We start from the raw sequence: 20,257 nt of genomic DNA on the forward strand, positions 1-20,257 counted from the left end.
ATATGTGTGTACACGCAGTGTCCCGCCGCCGGCCCCGACTGATGGGCAGCAGGAGCCGCCCAGCAGCCGCGGGACCCCGCACCTCTCCGAACTGCCCCGACCCTCCCTCCCTCCACCCCCGCCCGCCTCCGCGGAGCTGCTCCGCGGCAGCAGCCAGGGGAACGTCGCGCCGCCGCCGGGATTCGCGGCAGCTTTTGGCGAGGAGCGAAGCGGGGGGGGGAGCAGCACAAAAGGGAAGGACGGAGGGAAAGTCCCTCCCACGCCCCCCTCCCCCAAGTTTATGATGGGGGTCCGGAGGAGCAGCTCTGTTCCGCAGCAACCACTCGCCTGCTGAAAACTTGCTGCTCCGCTTTTTGGGTAAAGTTGATGCTTATTGTGTCTTTTCATTGTGCTTTCCCGCCCCCCCCCCCCCCCTTCTCCCGCTTTTATCGGAGGTGCCTTGCGCCGGGGTGCGGTGAGGGGGGGTAGAAATTTTGCGAGGGGGTGTCCTCATAGCGAGTGTCCGGGGGATCCCGTCCCGTGTCCCCCCCCCGCAGGTGAGCGGGACGGATGCGGCCGCGTGTACGTGTGTGCGCGCCTGGTGTGTGTCGCCCCCCGGGCCAGACCCCCCCGGGACCGGGCTTCGGGCCGTGCCTTCACGGCCATTGTTTTTCCCGGGGGCTGCGGTGACAGTGCCAGCCCCCGGGCGGCTGCCGGGACCGCTTTGCCCCGGGTCCCGGCGGACAGCCCGGCTCCCAAAAGCCAGAAGTGAGTTCGCCTTTTTAAAAAAAAAATTAAGTTGCCCCCCCCCACCCCTCCTTACCGACCCCCCCTCCGGGAGGAGCAATCTTTCGACAAGTATATTTGCCGAGGAATTTAGAAAATTCCCTGCTGCAACTTGATCCTTGTGTGATGAGGAGCGGCTTGGAGAGACCCGGACTCCAATCCTATTAAGGACTTAGGGAGTTGAGAGTTTTTCCCTCGGACTCGGTGGCTTTAAAACAATCAGGGAGGCGGGGAGGGAGATGGGCTCATCTAGATGCCTTTTCTGCCTCAAGTGATTGCCATCATTTCCTGGGAAACCTGACTTTTCCAGCGCAGGGGCTTAGGATGGTTTATCAGTGGTCCTGCCACTGGCCCTGCTGCCGGCTTTTCTGACGGTTACGGGATTTTTTTTTTTATATATTTATTTTTATTTTGTTAACCTGGAGCCTGGGCTTCAAAACTTCCAGGGAGAGGGCTGCGCCTCCTCCGCGGGCGCGGTGGCGGGGCGCGGTGCACGCCAAGCCGTGGCCCCTCCGCGGGGCCGGGCCGGGCGCTGCCGGGAGGGCAGGGTGGGTGCCGGGGCCCGGCTTGGCCCCCCGGTACGTGGGGGCGCGGGAGCCAATGTCCAGACGTGGGACTCACCGCGGGCTGAGCCAGCGAAACTTGTGCCTTCCTATAGAAGCCCTCGTGTCGCGTACAGCTCCAGGTGCTGGAAACCTGTATGCCCACCTTTGTGCATATAGAAATTAGCATTTTATTGGCATATCGTGTTTAGAAATTTACAGCCACAGATAAAGGGACTAGTTGTAAAACTTTGTCCACCCCTGCCAATCCCCTACAATTTTTATTTTCTTTTTTCAGCTGAGGCTCTTGGGATGTACAAGAATTTGAAAGTAAACGTTTGACTAGCATGCTGCATAAAACAGCATTTAAACAAATATTGTATTGGCATGCACTGTGGGGTTGGTGCCAAAAAAGTAAAGCAAATAAGCCATGAAATTCAAAATATACAGAAGCGGAATGGACTGATTTGTTATAAGACTTGCTGATTTGATCGGTTTGTTCCAGCTACCTTGCTTTAAAAAAAAAAAAAAAGGGTTTGGGATTTTTTCGTTCTAAACCTAGTTCATTTCACTAGAAAAGAAACTACATTCACCTGGAAAAGAGAATCCTGCTAAATAATTGTTTATTCTCCTCAGATGTTTGAAATTCAGGTTAATTGCTGCATACAGCAACTACAGTTAGTGTGAATTGGTTTGGTTCAACTTTTCTGATGGGCAGATATGGTAATTTGTATCTTGGCTGGAACTTCAGGAAATGTTGACACCTGTCAAACTTTGAATTGCAATAAAAATGTCATATTGAACGTTATTGAAAAACTGACAACTTTTAAGAAGAGAAGAAAAGTCATTATAGCTTTTCCACTGTAAACAACTCCTGGAAATTTGTCATTTGATTGAAAACATGACCTGTCTGTAGCACTGAGAAGTGCCTGATCCACTGAAGATGAACTACTCATCTACGGGTATGTGTATATGCAAACCTCTGGTATATGTTTGTGAAAGAACTAATCTTTAAAGCAAGGTGAGGTAAGATTTACTTGATCTTCAATGTTGTTATTGCTTAAAGTACGTGACTTTGAAGTGCCCAGAAATGCAACTGCTGTTCTTCAAAGAAAAAACAGATCTTGAGGACTGTTTCCAACTTCCTTTCTGTGTCTTTTTTTTTTCAGTGTGTCAAAGGGGGTGCGTACAGATGGACAAATACTGTTCATGCTAGGTTATTTAGAGAAAAATTAGAGCTATAGAAGATTTTGAACTAGATGCATATGCCAGCATAAATCTAGCATCATTTCATTGAAGCTACTCCTGTTTATACTTGTATGAAAAACCTCCAGGACTTGACCTCAGATATCCAGTACACAGCAGCCTGCATTCCCTAATGTCACACTTGATATTGAAGTTTCATTTAGAAAAGGCAGGCTTTTTGTGGCATGCGTATATAATGACCAAATTTTTCGGCATTGTTTTGATCACCAGTTTATACTTTTATGGCAAAGAACCATTTTTGACTGTGGTTTCTGTGATTCTAATGACCTTAAAGGTTTATACCCCAACTTCCTTTTCAGTGACACATTTGCATAGAAGCTGTCCAGGCTCTGAGGCTGTGTCATCAGCTGTATACTGGAAGGGTTATGTGATCACTACAGGACTGTATAAGTCAAAAAAATGTTTTTGTGACCCTGATACTTTTATTGAGAGAGTTTGACTTTTTCTAATGAGTTTTGCAGTCCTCTGCCCCATCTTTTTTGTTTGAGGATATGGTAGAGCATCTGACCTAAGATATCCATAGCATTATCCTCATTCTCTGCTTGTAAGCATGGAGAACACTTGGTTAACTGCCTCCCCCTGTTTTTGGTGGGCTACTGTAAGCCAGTTGTTTGCCCTGTAGTCTGAAAGGTACACAGATACTTCATGCTTTTGTACTCTGAGAAGTGCTCTGTTCATAGTGAAGTTTCCAGTGCAGATTAGCGAAGGCAGTGGATTCAGTAAGCAGTCACCAAAATCTGTATGTATTTGTGCAGCAAACACCTATCTATTGCTCTGCCACAAAGCCTCCACTTAATAATCCGGCCAAGGATTTCAAGGCAGCGAGTTTTTTCAAAGAAGCTACTTAGGAACATTAGATGTGACTGTAGCATCAAACTAATTAGTTGCCACTCCATCTCTATGAAGCTTCCAGGGCTTTATAGAAATGCAATATTTGCACTTCTCACTTGCTGCTGAGGCACTGAGGTTAAGCAGCCTCTGCTTTTTGTCTGCTTTTTTGCTGATGGGAAAGATTCCAGGGCATTGTTTGAGAGCTGCGCAACCCCCTTATATACCTGGGTAAATATTTTAAACCGTTGTGCATTTGGACAACTTGCCACAAAGCATTAAGTGGTATTTAGGGTTTGCTTCAGCTCTGTTCCCAGGGCCCTTTTAAAGAAAACCAAAACAGTAGGAGGTATTTGGGAAATAATTAAAACAACACTAAATAAAATAGTAGCAAAGAATGAATCCTAGTATGAATGACAGACAGAAGGCATTGTGTCAGGATTTAAATAATACACGTGTGCCTGTGCATTGCTATATATATACACACACAAATATTTATGTATGTATGTCATACATACAATTCTTGACCCATGTATACAGCAGATCCCACATATGTGGTTCTTCTAGAATTCCCTGGTATGTGGTGTACAGGTAACGAGAAGTGGATCTTGCACGGTACTCTTGGTAGCTGAAGAGGCAAAATTGCAGGTTTCCCTTGTGAATAAGTGACTGGAATGGAAATACTGGGTAATCTGGTCTAATTTTCTGTGGAATAGTTCCAGTTGAAAGTGAACATGTTAAACATGTACAGTCCAGGAGAGGCCGCAGAACTTTTCTTCATTCATGCTCATCTACTGTAAAATTGCAGCCCATACCCTTTAACTTCTTGTGAACAAGACCAAATACACAAAAGCTGAAATGTGCTGCACTGAAGGGAACAGGAAGGTTGTCCTGTAATTCAAAAGTTCAGAGCCATAAAAGTTAATTGGGATTTGTGAATATGCAGTATCACTGAAAAAGAGGCCTTGGTGCCTGGAAGTGGTCACCCAAATTAGAAAATATTTTAAAATTGGTTCCTTCAGGCCCCTATTGTAACGAGTGGAAGCATTTCTGGTGCTCTCATGGGCATGGCTGCTCAAAGACATTAGTCACTGGTGAACCTTTTCTCATCCTTTCACAATTATTTGCGATTGGCTGTCATCTTCCTGCAATTATAAATATTCTAAAAGGAAACAATACAAATTAGAACTGTAGGTACCAGGAGCTTTGTAGTGGATGTATTTCTTTTTACTTTCTAAGTGTTCTTTTTCATATGAAAAGAATTTAGTAGCTTTATCCTTATTCAAGTCTTTTCTTTTTGTATCTGCTGGGGAGAAAACCATTAATTTTGAGGAATGGTGAGAGTAAGCCTTAAGCTGTCTTTGACATTTTAGTTTAACTTGAATAGGTTAATTTTTTTTTTTTTTTTAAAGAAAACAAGTTGGTGGGAAGTGTGTTTTAACTGTGAGCGCCCGATTTCGACCATTAGCATAAGAAAAAAAGTTTTAGTGCATCTACTATTGTATTGAATGAAGAGTTCCAACAGTCAGGGAAAAGAAAGTAAAAGGCTGTAAAGAAATGATGGTCTATTCAGATTATTCAGCAGCCCAAAGCTCTGGTCATCTGCCTCTGAAATCTGTGATCGGGATATCACTTTTATCTTCCTGTGCCTTTCTCTCGCCTTTTTCACATGTTCACTTTTGTCAAGGTTTATTGATCACATTTTCTTCTCTGCAAATCTGTGGAAAATTTAATGAACCAAAAACAACAGAGAAATAAAAGGAACTTTTTATTCATTAGCGCTAGATTGAATTTTGTTCTATAGTCACTACCCTCTTGCCTCCCTTGTGCGTCACTGTGTCACTCCTGCAGCACTTACAGTACATACAGTGGGGACGGCTGCATTATTAATTCTCTTCCAGGGAAAAGTTTGTTTAATGTTGTGATCTCATGGCAGATCCAGCCCTGCTGCTTGTCTTTTCTTCTCTGCCCTCCTGACATTCAGATTCTTGACTGTGGTGCTTCTGCCTAAATACCTTAAAGTGTGTATTCCGCAGAACATTTTACCCCTTCAAGAATGAAATGTATTTCCTGCCTAGCAATTAAACCCAAATTTAAAGGATTGCAGATTAGTAGTAGTTATTTACAATCCTGATTGTTTTGGTGCTGTGATACTTGTTCATTACACATCTGCTTTGCCTTGGTGCTGCCCCAGAGCGCTTTGTGATGCAAATGCTTTTGTTAACTTACAAATAGTTTCAGTATCTAGATCATCTCAGGTGACATACTTAAGTCTCTTTTTTTTTTCCCAGATGAACTTAAAAATCTGTAATTAAATGTGGCTTCCAGTATGATTAAGCTTTGCTAACATTTTCCATGGAACGATTTACTTGAACTCTGGCACTTTCTGATCCTGTCACTGCAAGATTTTTCAATAAAGGCCCTTTTTAACATTCATTTCATTTCATTTAGAGCAGCTTATAAGTGTAGGGAAATGAGTTAAAATGGAGCATACATCTACCTGAGAGATTTCTTGGGTGTTTCTTAATTCCAAAGAACTTCACTGCTACTCTGTGTTAAATGCTAAAGTGTAAATCCCAGGGGAAGGAAAACCATAGAGTTCTGTAGAATAGTCCCAAATACTCTCGTAATGAGTAGTACCATCAATGTTGATACTTTAAAGGGATGAGCTAAAAGCCAAGAAAGGGCATCTGTACTTGAGCTTGTAATTTCAGCTACAGTCGTGGCACATCTGTGACTGCATCTGTTTTTCTGTACGCTGAGTGACTCTCAGTTCTGCAGGAATACACACCTGCAGTCTTAAACTGCCTCTAAATCTAGAGAAAGGGCTTTGTGCCCTGTGCGGAATGAACCCTGCTGGGAAAATCTGGCCTCCTGTTTAAAAAAAAAAAAAAAAAAAAAAAGAAAAAAGAAAAAAGTAATAAAAAAGTCTACTATCCCCTGTGAAATGTGGGATTTTACTGTAGATAATTCATTCAAATGAAACTAATGAAATCTCTCCAGAGGAACATGCCTTCTTGGGGATGCTCTGCTGCACAGCAGAACCCAGCGTGTGTCCAGTGCCTTGGTGATGAGCACCCTGGGGTCACAATCCCTCACCCCTGCCATGAGGAGCCAAGAACCCCTGGTGGGGGAACCTCCTGGTCCTCCCCAGCATCTGCAAGGGATGGTCAGCTGCACAACTTCATTCCTGCAGCAGCAGCGAAAAAACTTCCAGTGTTACAAATGCAATTCAGATAAGTAGGAGATGCTGTGATATTACAGTTCTGTGGTTTGTATTAATCACTGGGAGCTCTACATACCCAGTCTCTGGAAGTTAAATCCTTTTTTTCTTTAAACGTTCTATGTATTTAGTGATTATATTCTCTTGGAGCAAGTGCATCACCTGGAAGTTGCCTTGCACTGTGTTAAGCAGTTTGATTCAGTTAATAAAATTCATTGAAAAACCCTGGAAAACATCCCACCATTTTTTTTTCAGCTTGGAAAGTAGCACCGCTAGCTAAAATCAGTGTATTTCTCCCCTCTACTCTGACCTGTGGAGTCCTATTAGAGGCCCTTTTATTACGCCTTCCTTAAAAGCAAGGTCTGTTGATTGTGACGGTGTTAAAAGAGCATCAGTTCCCAACATCAAGATAGCTCCTTTTCAGAGCAATCCTCAGCAGTGCCTCTTTGTGCACTGGACAATGCAATAAGTCAGACAGGACTTTCTGAGCCACCTCTATAAGGAACTGTAAGGGCTGCTGAAGTACACTTGTGTTAAGTTGAATTGATTGAAATTTAATGGCTGTTAGTAGCTATGAATGGTAATGATTTTCTAGAGTATCTTCACCATGCTTGACATTAATAACTGGAGAGTGTGTGTGTGTGATGCTAGTGTGTTATTCATTTTTAAAGATGCTTTCTCCCAGCCCTCTTTCTCATAATTTAGTTGTTTTGATGCTTCAGAAAAAAAATCTTGGGCTTCGAGAAGCACGTACATCTTGTCAACATAATTTTGTGCTCATGATTTTTATTTTTTCCAATTCCAACATAAATCAGACTACAATATAGCGAGAGTGATGAATTTGTTTCACATGCCATCATGAATTAATGTTATGCAAATAGAAACTTTACAGGTTCCATGATTTACTTAATAATTTCAAGTTCTAATATTTAAGCTCATTCATTATGTTTGAGTAAAAAAAACCACAGCACGTTCATATTTTTAAACGTGAAATGTGAGATTTGTGTGCATTTGCTGTGTGTAGTTGCTGTGTAAGCACATTTGATAGCTAAGAAAGAATCAATCAGTGTTTGCATTCAGCAACTTATTGCTGTAGATGTTACAGAGACATTTCAAAGAGAATAATCAAATATTTGCATGCAAGGAGAGGAAGATGCTGGTGAAACATCCTTCAGGGATCTAAAGAAGCAGTAAACTGACAAAGTAAAGTTTTTTGGCTTTTAAAAACTGAGCAGAGCGGCGCAGTTTTGCTATGTAAAGTGGCCTTTATTTCATTCTGAACAGCTCTCTGGAAGCTGCTCCCAGGCCTGGCGCCTTCGCCACACGGTGAGGACGAGTCGGGGAGCTGGTGAGAGCTATAGGCATCCTGGGTCAAAGGTGAACGTGAATGTGCTCACAGGGTTTTCAGGCTTTGATATAATTTTTAGTGTGCCTCCCAAAGGCTAAGGACAAGGAGGAGAAAGTTTGACACATAAATACGTCTTGAATCTCTGCAGATAACAATAGATTTTGACTTTATTTCTCAAAAAATTGAGGTCACTGTGGTCTGATGACAGGCTGAAAGCCCATCACTCAATTTTTTTTTCCTTTTTTTTTTTTTTCCCTGCCCAAAATGAACAGACAGGAGTTTATTTTTGATACATTGTGCATGTTGAGTTAGTGACAGCATATTCAGGTTTTGAATTTTGTGGCCCTAGGGTCAAGGTTAACATCCATGTCTGGGCCTCCCTGCCCAGGTAGTAACAATTTTACTGATTATGTCACGAAAGAACCAAACCTCTTAAATTTTGTAACACAGATGAATTAGAAGTGAAGCTTTACAAAATGTGTTTGCTCCACATAACAGGTCTGTGTGTTTCCATGATTGCTACAGCCATTAGTCTTGGGACTAAGCTCAAGAATTGGTCCTTGACCTCTTCAAGCCATTGGTCAGAGAGCAGAGTGGTACTTGGCTTTTGGTAATTTTGACAACAACTTCTTTTGCTGCGTGTGTTCGTGAAGAACTTGGAGGAGAAATTAATCCTGGAGTGCCATTCAAGCCAAGGATTTAGTTGGGTGCTAAAAGGCCATTTGGGAAGTGGTGCACAGTGTATGTACCGTGATCAACTTAATTATGTTGCTTTGGTAACCACAGCTTTGGTATTTCCTGAATAGGCCTCCTTGATGGAGTCATATTCCAATATCTGGCGTCATCAACATTAAAACCTCTTTCAAAATCAGATCTGTTTTGTCAAAAAGTGGCAGGAAAAAAAAGAGATAAGAGATTATTCTGCCTGTTAAAGATTCCTTTTTTTTTTTTTTTTACGATTAAATGCATGTATTGTGTTGAAATAAGTTTCTATTTAGAATTTTAAAATATAATTCTATTGTAGGAAATACAGTAGCAATACCATTGATTTTCTAGTAGGCTCCAATTGATTGCTTTAAAATCCCTTTTGTGGAAAATTTTGTTATTTCCGGCATTTGTCAGATTTGGAAATCTTAAAATCCTTTGTAAACTGCAGTAACTTTATTCTTAACTTTGCTCTTCCGTTCTCCGAACTGTAATACAGAGCTGAGTGTAGTGCATGTATTACTGAACCATGCCCATGGCTAACTTTTTTGCCTTTGATTTATTGTGTGTGTTGTTGGGGTCTTTTCCCCAATGTTCTTTAAAGAAAAGAGAATGAAGGGGAAAACATTGCATATATTGAGGTTGTATTGTCTCAACAGAGCCTACATCCAGTGACTGATCCTGCTGTAGTGCTCTTAACCTCTTTTTTCTATTTAAGAAAATGTTCCTACTTTTGTATTTTACTCCAAGGTCTCTGGCAGGGCTTGCTGAAATTTAAACTACACGTTGGACTTATTCTGAGAAATTCACTGGTGCTGGAGGTGGGACAAAGCACACGGGGGGAGGTGGGCGGTGAAAGGCAGGTCTGGATCTGTGTTGAGGAGATGGGGATGAAACGGGGCAGCGCTGGCAGCCACTGGAGGTTGCACCATTCTCCCAGGAGCATGCAAGGTGAGAGATCCTCCTCCTTCGGTTTCCAGAGGGCATTTCCAGTGGTGCAGAGGGCAGGGAGATCTTTGCCAAGGCATTCATTTCCTTTAATCTCTTGTCAAGGTAGAGAGACCCGAGAGCCAGATGGCACCCAAGCTCTTGAAACTGGGAGATGAGCAGGGCATTCTTGATTGGGGGAACTCATTGACAGTGAGCTGCCATCACTCTCTGCTGCCCATTCTGGGTTGGCCCTTTTCAAGTCACCTCGGATACCTCCATACTGTCTCATGGTTTGCTGGGGAGGCAGTGCCTCAGATTAGGCTGGAAATTTTTAGTGTGTGAGGGGCAGTCAGATGGCGACATGCTCCAGCTGTCAGGCTGAAGGAAGGGGGCACAAAATAACTCGGGGGCCCTAGCCCTTGTCATTTTGGTGTCTTTCTCTTTTGCTGTTGAAGATGTAACTTTGCAGCCTAAGGGGACCTTCTGGCTTCACCTCTGTGTCCCTCCTGTTGCTGCATGTGGAATAACCAGCACATTGATGGAGTTTACCAGGAACAGATCTTCTCAGTGCAGCATAGAACCCTCCAATGGAGGTGAAGGTGGCAACCACTCAGGATGTCCTCTTCAAAGTGGCTTTTTCCTCCTTTCCTCAGCTGCTGTCTTCTCCTGGCACAGTGTGGCTGAGGGGTTGCCATGCTGGGGCTGGCTGGATGTTAGCCCTTCTCTAACAAAGAGGGAGCAGTTGGGTTTTTGTTATTTAGTTTCCACTCTTGCTGTGTGTTAATAGTTGCTAGGATGAGGTCTGTGCTTCTTGTGCACGGAATGACATACCTTCTGGCTGTAAATCATGTGTCCCCAAGAACCTCCTCTGTAGGCTGGACCAGGAGCAGTGGTTCACACAAAGTGCAGTGCTGCAGGTGCTCTTCTGCTGGCTGATTGCTTCAAATGTCACACCTCTACCTAACTTTACATCTATGCTGTTTCAACATCTCATGAGCTAATGGAGTTTAGGCATCATCTGTTTCTCCTGCTCTCCCTGGAGGTTACAGATTTCCAGACACCCTTGAGATGGAGTTTTAAGGTCATTAATGGTGCTTTTAGGTCACAGAACTGCAGCACCCTGTCTTCTTGCTAGCTAATCAAGTGACTAATTAATTCTTATATCACTGCCGTTATCATTTCTCTAGCTTTGGTTCAGCTCTGCAGGATGATGCCTGCTAGGAGACAACATCTGAGAATTATTTGACTGGAAACTTAGAGGCAGGTATGGTCAAGAGACTCCATATGAGCAAACACTGATGCCTGTGTTTGTCTGAGTATCTCAATTCATCCATGTATATTAAGATATCTGTCAAAGCACAGTGTTTAAAAACAGCCTTTCTATAAGCTTTCCTATGATTATGGTAGTGAAGATACTAAATACATAGCACTTTTAATTCCATTGTAATTTGGGTTATTTCCACAAGTTGTTTGTTGTTGTTGTTTGTTGTGGGGTTTTTTGTTTGCTTTGTTTTTTCAACAAAAGCAGCTACGTGCATGGAGTTTATTTTAGTGTACGTCCATTTTTGCATCAGGGCACTTCATCGTGCATCCTCTGAAATGCTCATAAATAGGGACTTGGGCAGAACAAACACTTGTGTGTATCACAGCCACACGAACCCACTTTATTTCCCACTTTTCTCAGGTGTTGATGGCATCTGGTTGTGACAGATGTTTTCTGATAAAGCCTTCAGATCAACATGCCTTTGGAGACATCAGTGCTCTGTGTTGGTACTTGCAGACTGCTGTATCCAAATACTCTTCTTTAATTGTCTTATTAAGTAGAGAATTAAGCTCTGTGCTTTGACTGTTTTGGTGCCAGTGATTCTTATTGCAGGCTTTGGCACGGCACCGCGTTGTGTTTTAAAGAGACAGCACCAGTTTAATGATGTGGGAATTGAGCTGGAGGATAAAAATCCACTGAGAACAATGGCTGACTGAGAGTACGGTACGTAAAATCTGATTTTATGTTCTTCCTTTCAGACTATTAAGTGGGGGGTTTAGTTCAAATGCCTGTGATGATTTAAGAAATAAAAAGCAGAAATTCTCACTGCTGCCAGACCACAGGCTCCTCAGCGCCAGACTTGCAGACGAATGTCACATGTTGCTGTATGTTTTGAAAGCAAACCATGTGTTATTCTTTAGCTGTCTCAGCCCTCCCCCAAGCTATATTATCTTCCCCCTAGCCAATCTCACAGAAAAACTTTTAATGAAATAAACTTCCCTCTTCCTCTCTTCCCGCGCAGACCCAGGGATGTGTTCCCCCATACCTGCCACTCCGCATGAAGGACTCTGCCCACAAACTTGCAGAAATTATTTTATTTGACTTCGCGTAACTCTGCCTCTCATGCTTCAAATCAGGCAATTTTGACACTGATATTGCAGCTTATGTTGTGTGTTAGGATCAAGAGCTCACAAATGACAAAACATATGGCTAAAACTTTTTTTCATGTAATATAATATGTTTCAGTTTAACTCAGCTGTGGGTCTAGATAACAAATGTTTGCCATTAGAATCATTGCATTTCCAGAAACCATTTTTTACTTCTCCTTTTCTACTGTCTTGGATTAATGTTTCTTCCAGCTAATGACAGGACCGGACATGCAAACTAGGTTAGAGCATAGTGTGAATAGTATGAGCTGAAAATGCTGGCATCTCACTTTATTGCCTACAAGGTTAAACAGTTTACTGCGAGGTCTCAAGAAGTAAACTGAAAGCAAACAGGCAAATTAATCCAGATCTCTTGGGTGCCTCCCATGGTGAGAGTAGGTCCCAGGGGATTTGCCTCTAAAATGTTATTTGAACCTTCCCCTTGCTTGTCCCCTCAACTCGCAGTGATGCAGAGCTTTACCCCTGATGCCCAAATTGCACACAGAGGGGAGGTCAGAGCCCGGCTGCCCATCAGATATGGGGCTGTCACTCTGGCAGTGCGGCCAGGGATGCTGCTCCTCCTCCTGATCTGCAGGGCCAGAACAAATGTGGCAGCAGAAGATGTGGTAATGGCAGCCCAGGCTGCTTTGCATTAGAGCCTCTCCCTGGGGCTTGTTCCACAGGAGCTCTGCTCCCGATCGTGGCGGGGGCAGGAGGGACCCAGCACCTTCTCTTGATATCTCCATTAAGATCACCAAACCAAAAAAAAAAAAAGAAAAAAAAGTGGCTTGGGAAAGCCTGATGCTTGGGTTTCTGCAGAAAAGAGCATTCGAGTTGGTCTGGTGGTAGGACTTCAGATCACATCTCAGATAAGCAAGAAACTGTTGAGCAGTTAGGTTAAAATAAAGGATAGATGGTGAGGGCTGGGAAGATCAAAGCAGCCAGTACGAGGGATCTTACATGCATACCTACCTGTACTAGTGTACGTTCTAGACCTCTGCTGAATATTCAAAAAGTCATCGTATTTAATTTGGTTTTTCGTTTGGTTTTTTTTTAAACACTGCCATGAGTGAGATTTATGCAAGCGCTTGCATCCAGCCATACCTTGTAATTGTAGGTGGTGTCCCACCAGCTTGGGACCTTGAGTGCTGAGCATGCCAACTGATGTCGCAGATTGCAACCATACTGGGGACTGAAAGGGTCTGCATACTAATTCTGCTCAAAAGCTTAGATTTGAATGCACATTGAAAGGCTGGATCCCAGCCTGTGTCTTGGGTATCAGGCTTAGAGTTCTCTTTCCAGAAGAAATGAATGATTTATTGGCTTACTGTGAAAACCAGAAAATAATAGAAAGTTTGTGTTTCACATTTAGGTGTAATTATGAGTGTGATGTTTGAATGATGAGGTGTACAGCCTTCAGAAAAAAAGCTGGCACCATCCCATGTGAGTGCAGGGTTTCCACCAGGCTGTATCTCTGACAGCCTGACAAGGGGCCTCCTTCCTCACCAGTTCCTCATATTTACTGGGGAACTGAAGTGCTCAAACTGGGCTCAGCACCTGGCTGTGTCATAGTGTCATAAATACTGCTGGGACATGGCAAATGCCCGTGCTGGGCTCACCAGCCTGATGGAAAGCAAGTGCCATGTCCTGTCCAGCTGAAATATGTAGCTTGTGTCTATGGGGAGGAAGAAGAAGATCTCAGTCTCCCACGGGGGATATCCCAAGGGAGACTGCTGGAGAACAGAGAGGTGGGGTGGTGGGTCCATGTGGTATCAAGGTAAAAAGGCAATGGAAAACAATGAGAAAGTAGGAGAAATGATGCCTCTGCTCACAAAGAAAAAACTTGTTAATTTTTAAGTTTTGTTTTTTTGGGTTTTTTTCAGTTCAGGTCCAAGTTGTGTTGATTGTAGCCAGGCTCTAAAGTTGCTTGATCTTAGGCTAGTGCTGCTCATTGAGACAAGGCAGGGGGGAATCTGGGCCATATTTGGTGCTAGGCTAGTTTTTGTCCTCATGAAAGAAAGACGTGTCTAAAGAAGTGTTTTAGCCTCTGTCAGGGTACAGCTTTCCAAATGTGCGGTCAGGTGGCACTGGTTGCCTTTATCAGTAATTTGAAGTGATCTCAAGAAGATTTCTGTCTGCTGCCATCCAAATACAGCCTTCTTCCCTCGGGAGAGCTTTGCTGTGACAGACCTTTCCTTTGTAAAGTTTCCATGGTGGCACATAAGGAGCACCTGAACCTGATCACCTTGATTTATGAAAGAGATGGTTGTAAGTTTAGTTATTTCCCATGGGGCTCCTCAGAGAGCAAGGCTTTCCCTGCCTCATTCTTATCTGAGAGAGGCTTTACTGTGGTCTGCAAAGATCACCATATCTTTCAGGGCATGTGTTATGGCTCTGGCTGTTAGCGATGCCTGTGTGGATTATTTTAGGTGGAAGAACTGTTGCATTATTTTGTTGGAAGTTCATAGACCTTTTACAGTCTATTTTTTAAATGGAGTTATTTGCCTTAAATTCGTTGATCTTGAGTGGAAGAACCAGTGCCCTATAGAGGAGAAAGCTGGGATGCGAAATCATCAGGTGTCTGCTCTGCTAGACCTGTGGACCAGTGCAAACCTACATTTAGCTCACACCCAGCCACAGCACGTGCTGCCTCTTGGCTCGTGTGTAGTTAAGGGACATGAAGGAGTCCCAAAGAGACACGGTCCCAGACAAACTGCTGTCAGCTGGGGTAAATGCTGTTGGGGAAAGAAGGGATGTAAGACACCAAACCTGTAGGAAACCAGTTGTCATTAGTTCTGCAACCCGTTGGACAACTCATGTTCTTTTATTAACTTTTTATTACAGCAAAAGTGACTAGAATAAAAACAGTCTAGGTGCCAAGGGGATAAACGGTGAATTAAAAGGATTAAGGTCTGGACATTTTATTGCTTTTAGAAAGATGTTATTAGATTTACTAGCTTAAGTTAAATTTACATGGCTGAATTACTTCTTAACTTAGTAATGAGTTTTGTGAGGAAAAAACCATCTGTTTAGGTGTTTTAGATAGACTTTAGAATACATCATAACTCTTCAGGCCATTATGGAAGAGTAGAGCAGCTATCCTTTCTGTAATAAGCTAAACAGATGCTAACTGGGCATTTAAGTTTTCTGGAAGTCAGTCTGACCCACACATTGTGTAGGAATTGATAACAACTCCAGTATGTAAGATAACAAGGGAACTATTCCCAATATTATGTTAGTTCTATTGCCAACTGTGATATTCTAGTTTATTTCCGTTTTCATAAACTCTTGAGACACTTTAGGATAGCTTTTTTTTTTTTAACATGTAAAAGCTTTTGTTTTCTGAAGATAGCTCATGGCAAACTGATAGATGACAGTGGCAATTCTGTTTGAGGTCACCTGCAATAAACTTTTTTCCTAATACCCATCGACACAATTGTGTCTAGCCAAGCTCCTGCCCTTTGTAGGGGTTCGGGGCTGCTGGAGGTCTGTGTGCTGGCTTCTTCCAAACCCACAGTGCTTGTGTGTGGCTCTGTTCCCCCTTACAGCTCCTCACGCAGCACACTTGCATGTTGGACAGAGTCCAAATTTCCTCCCTCCTGGGGATTCCTTTGCTGTTAATTTAAGTGGTGGCAAATGCAAACTTCTTGCTAGAGCTTGCTCTGTGTTTTTTGGATGCTTTTTTTAGCTGTTCCCTGAGGGGTCAGCTTTTGTCCTTCCCCACCATTCTTTCTGCTGTAGGGAGAGAGGCCTTGAGCTGGAGCTGATTGGTCCCACCTGGCTCTCAATGTGTCTGTGACATGGCCTCAGCACCTGAGTGTCTGTCATGGTTTTTGAAGACTTTTGCTTTGTTGTTGTCTGTCCAAAGCTGGGCTTATAATAATGTGAGTGTATAAGTAATCTTTATCTTAATAGCAGAATGAATCATTCATGCCCACGATAGAGTGTGTCTAAGTTCCTATTAGATGGTTGTCTGCAGCACTGTGACTTGATGATTTCAGATGCTGAATGGAAGTTAAAATTAGGGGAAAAAATTACTATTTTTAATAGGTATGCAAAATAGCTTTTCTCTTCAAAAGTCATGTGGTGAAGACATGGTGTTAATATGAGACAGAGTGAATGTGTTGGAGATAAGTGAGTGCCCATCTGCTGTAAGTCCAAACTGAAGATTTATGGGTTATCTTCTCCAACTGGGGATGTGCAGATAGATCAGACCTCAGCCTGGAAAAGTGCTCAGTGGCCACAGCCTCCTTCCAGGCAGACCAGCAGCAGCCAGGAGCGTGTGCTGGCTGGGAAAGCTGGAGGGCAGCTCTTCTGTTTGAAGTCGTTTGCACCTTTGCTCACCTCCCTTCAAAGGGTCTGCCTTTGTCACCAGAGGGGGCTTCGTCGCCTGCCCCGGTGCAGTGCTCTGCTGCCCGGGGTTATTCTCTAGGGCCGTTGTCCTGCTGCGAGGCTTGTGCTTGCACAGCCAAGAGCCATTTCAGTTGTGGTTTTACCCCCCACCAGCTATTTTCCAATTTTGTTGGAGGAACTGTGCAGCAGGATGTGTTCATGGGACGGAAAAGAACAGCGCTGGCTTTATGAATACACAGGTGTTGGAGGAATGTCCATCTGTTTATGTTTGTTTTGCACTGGACTGCTGCAGGGCCCTGTGTTTTTTGTGACCATCCAGGCTGGTTTTAAAAGCTAAGTATCGATATTTGGCATAGCACAGAGGTATGTAACCTCAGTCAGTGCACAGGTGGGAAGGCCCTGGTGTGGTCTCCCTTTTCCTGGTGGGTTGAAAGTCTCTGGTGGAAGAGGTGGTGCATGGAGATGCTCTGTGATGGTGCCTGGTAGGCAAGTGGAAACAATGGTGAGGGAGTGCTCCAGCATGGCCTCCTGGATGGAGGGATAAACCCTTGAGGCTGGGAGCTGTGTGGCAGGTGGACTCAGCATTTGATCAATTTACCAGGTGACTTGTGGAGAGCACCCAAGCAGCAGCACAGCACTTCAAAATGGAATTCAAGTAAAAAAACCATCTAAACTGTCTGAGAAAAAAAAAAAAAGAGGAGTAGATATTCAGGATATCTACTAGGATACCGGGGTCCTCAGAAAACAATGGCTGAGTATGAAGAGGCTACAAATTTGCTGCTTTTGGCAATCTAAAAAGACCCAAAGGGGGTTTGGGTGCTTGTCCTACAGTGAAAAGGCAGCTGGGACTGAGGATGTAGCACTGGTAACCGCAGGAAGTGTAATGCATTCAGGTCTGCTTCACTCCATTACAACAGAGATTGACAAATTGGAGAGAGTTCAGGAGAAAAAAAAGAAGTAACAAGAGAGCTTGAGGGATTGACTTATGAGAGAAGACCGAAAGAGCTGAATATGGATAACTTGGCTAAAGGATGACAAATGGAGTGGTTGAGATATAAATCTACAAATATCTGAAGGGTGTAAACACCAAGGCTATGAAGAATTATTTAGAGTGGTACAATGGGGTGTAACTAGAAGTAATGGGATGAAATTTAAGAGAAGGCAAATTTCAGCTGAATAATGGGAGAAGCTTTTTGACAGTGTGATCTATTAGGCCATGGGATACTCTTCCAGCAGTAGTCCTATTGCTCACTTCTTAGGGCACAACCCTGTTTATTAAGAAGCCAGAGTTTTCTGGAGTCTTTATTACTAACAACAGTTGCAAAGCATGCCTTTGGTATTTTATGTATTTGATGCGGATGCATGCAAACCGTACACCAAATCTGCCACGCTCCTCAACATGTGCACAGCGTCAGGTGTGACATCGCGGCTCTTGGTATCACAGTGGTGGAGGAGAGGACACAGGTCCGAGCAGCTCCTTGAGCTGCAGCCCAGCCCAGGCGCCCCCACTGGCATGGAAAGTTCGGCCAGGTCGGTCATGTCTGCTCTTTGATCGGGACCTCCTTTTACCTCCCGCAATTCTACCCAGCCATGCGTTGTAGTATTGCCGTTTGGGGCTTAGTTCGGTTATGGTCTCTGGAATAGAAATCAAAGTTATGCTGCAGCTCCACGTAAAAACCAAGAAATCTCCCACTTTGCCTCAAAGAAATCAGGACAAACAAGATCCCATTGATGCACATGGTCTACAGTCTTTTATAGATCTACAATACTGTACCTTAGCTTTTTCTTTAGAAACTCCCATTTCTCCTCCTGCTTTTCACTTCACTTGAAATGCAAACTAAGGTCAAAGGATCACTTTCCTACTGGCAGAACACACTACATTGTCTGTCATTTTAAAATGTCTTCCACAGTAACTGAGGAAAGGTTCCTTTCTCTATTCTTTATGCTTAAGAGTGGCTCTCTTGAATTCATTTTGCTTTTCCTTATCTTGAAGGGCTAAATTAGAAAATTAGGCAAACTAGCTGTGTAAATCAAGTTAGAGCATCCCAACTAAAATGGTAGTTTATCTTCGGCATGGGGAAGATGGCAGATTCATGTAATTAGAGAAACAAATGCAGCTGTAGCACTTAGCATACTCTGGCAACTCAGCTATTCTGTTGAAGAGAGGGAGGACAGAAAACTTTAAAGCATTGGCATGCTCAGAGCATAAACGAGACAGGAGCTGAAAGTGTCTTTTATAATTGTTTTTAAATGTGTTTTGTATTGCTCATGTTGTCCCTTAAGAGGTATGTGTCTGTATGCTTCAGGGAAATTTCTGAATTATATCCTCTCTCAGTCTGTGGGAAGAAAGAACCACTGAAGGGTTTCATTCTCCTCTGGATTCAGACGAATATTTTCTTTGTGGAAAAATGCAGTTTTGGTCTCCTCAGAACTGGGATCTATTTAGTGAATGCTTTTCATAGGGAATTTTGAACGTGGGGAAATATCAAAATAATTGCGTCTTCATTGCAGCCCTTGCCATCACCGAGGCCTGTGGTGAGAATGCACTTTCGGACAGGAGAGCTTTGCTTTGAACCACTTTTCATGTCCACATCAAGGCCCCCCTGTCCCAGGAGAGCAGCATAACCACTAAACTACCTCAAGTTTGCTACCTTAATCTACGTGGTTTCCATTCAGCAGAAATAAATCATTTATGTCAGTATGACTCCAGAATTATTTTAAAAAAATAGTTTGGTTTCACTACTATGCGGGAGTATCAATTATTCTCCCTACCTTATTTCTGAGGCCACTTTAAAAAGGAATCTTAATTATGCAGCTGGGGGTCACTCATAGCATTTGTAGGAGATATGTTTTGGTGGTTTTTTTTTTCCCTAGAGCTTGTTTCATGATACTTTTGCACCTCTATTAGTAGACTTGGGCCCTACCTATTTACAAGGCAGACTTTTCAGCCATGCACTCCTCACAAAGAAGACAGGGCAAACATGGTCAGGTCTCTCTCAACTGCTGTTGCAAACTCCCCTGCACTCCATTAGTGAAGTATGTCTTTGCAAAGCCATGTCCTGGAGCACACCAAGGGAAGTGTTTCGGGGTCATGAACAAGGGGGCCTGTGGGAAAGGTCACCTGAGAATGAAGTGCAGCAACTTTTGGGGTTACCGTAACAGTCTAGGACACTTGCTTTGGAGATGGAGGTGTTGGAGCATCCTTGTAAAATGTCTGTGTGTGCCTGCAGCTTCCTGTCCTGCTCTAACCCCTTGCAGGTGTGTCTGTACCACCCAGTTCCCAGGTTGGTATTTTAGAGTTAATCCCTCACAGCAGGACTGGGTTGTTACTTCGAACATTTGGAGTATTTCCAACTCGGTGTGGGTTAGATAATCTGCAGCTGAAGGGCCAGGGAGATGGGTGGGAGCCATGAAGTCTCGGGAGGAGCTGCAGAAATTCAGCTCCTAGAGGCCTGGCTTGTAAGAGACAACCCATGCAATGTGGCAGACTATGAGGCACAGTAAGTATACTTTTATCAGTATTAGAAAGAAAAAAAGTTACCCTTTCTCCTTATCTGCTGAGGGCAATGAAAAATCTTGAGCCAGCTTGTGCAGTGAAAGGATTAATTTGCTAACGGCATTGGACCTGTGATGGATGTTTGATTAATAAAGCAGTAGTTTATCTTCTTACATTTCCCCATAGCAGCTGCAAAAGAGTTTCAGATGTGCATTTCCTGCTCTCCTTCTACCGTGAAACAGATGTTTCACTGACTGCCCCTCAAAAGGATAGACCAGCATCCAAACCCACCTTCTGGCAGGACATGAAGAGAAACTCAAATTGAGGGAGTCAGCCTGAGTGCAAGGAACACACCTTTCTTTTTCTTCTACCATATGGGAAAACACATAAAT

At 43.4% G+C, this 20,257-nt stretch overlaps 1 protein-coding gene across 3 annotated transcripts in view; it reads left to right on the forward strand.

The window, feature by feature from the left end:
- Positions 1-274: 274 nt before the first annotated feature.
- Positions 275-20,257, forward strand: part of GLI2 (GLI family zinc finger 2) — a 195,408-nt gene continuing 175,425 nt past the window's right edge. For all 3 annotated transcript variants that reach the window (XM_065637815.1, XM_065637817.1, XM_065637818.1), the window contains exon 1: positions 275-357. The gene's annotated coding sequence lies outside the window, so the exon portion shown is untranslated. The remainder of the gene's footprint in view (positions 358-20,257) is intronic.

Source organism: Caloenas nicobarica, chromosome 6 (genome assembly GCF_036013445.1).
Source record: "Caloenas nicobarica isolate bCalNic1 chromosome 6, bCalNic1.hap1, whole genome shotgun sequence".
Lineage (NCBI taxonomy): Eukaryota > Metazoa > Chordata > Aves > Columbiformes > Columbidae > Caloenas > Caloenas nicobarica.